General features: G+C 36.3%; 1 pseudogene; it reads right to left on the bottom strand.

Annotated features, from left to right (window-relative positions):
• Positions 1 to 432: 432 nt before the first annotated feature.
• LOC131070681 (E3 ubiquitin-protein ligase PUB23-like) lies at positions 433 to 1,829 on the bottom strand (annotated as a pseudogene).
• Between the last annotated feature and the right edge of the window lie 1,780 nt (positions 1,830 to 3,609).

The following is a 3,609-nucleotide window of genomic DNA, read 5'->3' as shown; positions in this document are numbered from 1 at the left end:
TATAATTTTGAAAAAAAATTGCTTTCCATTGTACTAGAATACACACATAAAAAGTTTGATACTTATTTGCAGAACAAAATAATAATATCTAAATTTTGATTTAAACAAACAAAAAAAAATATTAGAACATAGAATTTATTTTTTAAGTTTAATCTTACTTCTGTTTTTTATATAAAAGTTAAAAATCTAACTTTAAATTTTTAATATAATATAATTTTTAAAATATTTTATTTAAAATACAATTTGAATTCTTAAAAATTTATTTATTGAAATTAATTTAATTATATTTTATTCTTTAATAATAATATTTAATTTATTCCCTACTCCAATCCATCTCTATCTTTTATCTTTTCATATTTATTCTCTTCCCCTGTCCATCTCTATAATTTTTTATATTCTAAAACTACTTTGATTCCATTTCTTGAGACAATCTTGTTCAATTTACAATTCTCTACATTTAATATTCTGAAACTGCTTTGATTACATCAAAAGATCCTGGAGGGAACGCAAGGCGACTTCCTCCAGCATTTACCATGGAGTTTAAGCATCTCCATTGCCTTGCTCTTAGTCTTGGCCGTGCAGTCGACTTGCAAGACCATGCACATCTTTGCAACAGCCCCAACTTCCAACATCTCATTCAAAACATGTTCTGAGGGAGAAAATTGGCAAAGGGACCAAAGGATTCGAACGGCTTTCTCACTAGCCAATTCCGACACTCTCATTATTTTCTTAGAGACCACAGGTATACCCATGGCGTGGTCAGCCATGGCACCCCTACCTTCTGCACATCCACACAGCACATCGAGAAGACATAGCATTCTCTCGCACCTGTTCTTTTTCTCCGCACTCTGGTCAGGAAGCAACTCGATCAAGGTAGAGACAGCGCCCGCCTCGATGGCTTTGATTCTGCTACTCCTGCTACTCAAGGTCATGGCAGTTAAAATCCTAAGGGCGGCAACGGTAGCCTGCTCACACACCTCCTCAGTCAAAACCTCCAGCAACCCTTCAATTAAATCATCGTTGGCGTTCAAAACAAACCGTTCCAAGCATTTCCTGGACACCGTCTGTGAAAGCAGAGCGGCATGAAATCGGGCATTGGAAGTACCCCTCTTGAGAATGGAGGCCATGGAAGCCATGCACTTCGCACTGCCGAGCAACTCAACCGTCTCATCTGGCAACGGAATCAGAGAATGGAGAATCCCAAGGCCTTCCTCGCAAGCCACAGCAACATCGTAGCCGCAACCAGTTTCATCCGCTTCTGCAGATTGGGTTTCCAGGAGAGAGATCAAGGCAGCCGGTGCTTCAGACAAAGCGATGCACCGTCTATTGGCCTCACTTTCCTTGGCCAGAGATCTCAGCTCTTTCAATGCCTTGACTGGAAATGTAGGCACCGGGCAAGCCCCTTATGTCACGGAGCAATTCGTTGAGGTGATTGACATCCAGGGGCGGATCGGGTGTGGCGGTGAATGGGACGCCCGCAGAGGAGTTGGCGGCGGACCAGTGTTGAATGAGGCGACGCAGGATATGGTTGGGTGTGAGGTCTCGATTATCAAGGACTCGCATTGTTGCGGGGCAGGTGTTGTTCCCCATTGTAAATAACCACTTCTCTATGCTCTCCCTGTCGTAGGTAACGCCCGTGCACACAGTTACAGGATCCTGCATGATTTGCATGGATATTGAGCACACAAAGTATGAAGGGGCTTCTACCTCCCCAATCTCATCCATTCTCCTCCTACCTCTACTGTAACTAACGTCCAGAAGTCTCTCGATGCTGAATACAATTATTGGGTTTGGGGATGTATTGGTACGTCCTATATAGATATATCTCTAGAATTCTATACAAGCAATCTATTTGGATTTGGGGATATAGGTATCTATATATATCTCCAGAATTCTATGCAAGCAAACAATGGCAAATGGGAATACGTGCAGGGTTTTCTTGATGTTAGAAGGGAATGTGGAGAAGCTAGGCTGTTTCGTAGTGGAGGATTTAACGCGTACGCGCTTGCTGTTTATAAACGCAATCTTGCGAGTGTTTTCAATGATTTTGATAATTTAGGGAAGGTCAAAGCTAACGTCGGTGGTGACAGTTGTGAACTATTCAACGGCCATTATCTTTTAAGACAACCCTTTGTACACATTCGCATTCTTTGTTAATATCGTCGAAAACAAATACCCAAAAATCTTTGATTATATTCTCGAAATGAATGCAACTTTTATATTTTATTATTACTATTTTAATTACAAGCTAAGCGAGGTTCGAACTCGGGAGTGCCAATTTTTTTGTTTTGCACATGATGTTATTATAATCAAGTCGTTGGTGCCTTGCTAATGTCGACCCAAATGCACTTTTTACGAGACTTAATATTAATAATTGAAATTATAAAATATATTGAGTGGTTTTATTTTAATTAAATTTGTATTTAGTATGTAGAATACATGCTATTATTGTTTCAAAATAGGTGAGAATGTGATCTAAATACATATATTTTATTCTTCAAAAATATGTAATAATTAGATTAAGTTTTGGATTGTAATTATTAGAAGTTGATTTATGATATCGAAGAATAAAGTATTATAAATTAATTCATATTTATTATTTGTGATCTAAAGTAAATCTATTTAGACCTAAATTTAAGGAAGTCAAGTTATAATGGCTAACCAATCTTGTGGTAAGGGTACAAGCAATCATTAAATAATATCTTAAAGAATTGAATTTCCTTTAGATCTCTAAATGTACTATAAGGGGTTTCTTTAGCGACTATCATATCAAATTTCAATTTATAGAAATCATCAAATCACCACAATGTCCTCATTTACTATTATGAAACTTCTTATCAACTAGGATCTTCAAGTTATGACCTTTCGATATAAAATGATATATACCATGCAAGATTTGGTAGAAGATGTAGCCACCTAGGTTCTAAGAGATTCATTGAAATCAAAAGAGAGATCAAATATGGGAGAATAATGTTATTTTCTTAAAGGATGTAAAAGATGCAATGATGTACAGTTGAGAATATAAGTTAAGATGCATAACTATTGAACACACCTTGGGATTAAGAGAGGGATTGAATCGGTCTGGATCTTAAAAACACTTTACTTAAACATTTAATCTCCAAAGAATATTCAACTTATATTTAAATTTATCATCTACAATGAAAAATGAAATCAAAAAACACAATGCACAAGAAAACACAAAATTTATGTGGAAATCTATAACAAGGAAAAACCACAATGAGAGTCAACTCACAATATATATGAAATCATTAAAAATTTGTTTTAGGAAATTAAAGTAAACGCAATGTACTGCTACCTAGAATACTTGCATGTTTAGATGCACTATCCTAGGATAAGATACGAAAGGACTTGTAGATTGAAGCTCACTGCTCTAGGGCAAGATATAAAGGGCTTTCATGTTGAGGATCGCTTCTCTAGGGCAAGATACATAAACAACAAATCTATGAATTAACAAAATAAAGAATTTCTCCAACTATGAAGCTATCCTTGAACTTTTGTTACAAACAACAAACTCCTACAACAATCACCACCACATTCACTATCTTCACATCACAACACCCTACAAATGATATAATCATGAAAGTGCAA

Source organism: Cryptomeria japonica, chromosome 11 (genome assembly GCF_030272615.1).
Source record: "Cryptomeria japonica chromosome 11, Sugi_1.0, whole genome shotgun sequence".
Classification (NCBI taxonomy): Eukaryota; Viridiplantae; Streptophyta; class Pinopsida; order Cupressales; family Cupressaceae; genus Cryptomeria; species Cryptomeria japonica.
The sequence above is the reverse complement of the archived record's forward strand: the minus strand, read 5'-3'. Positions and strand labels throughout refer to the sequence as shown.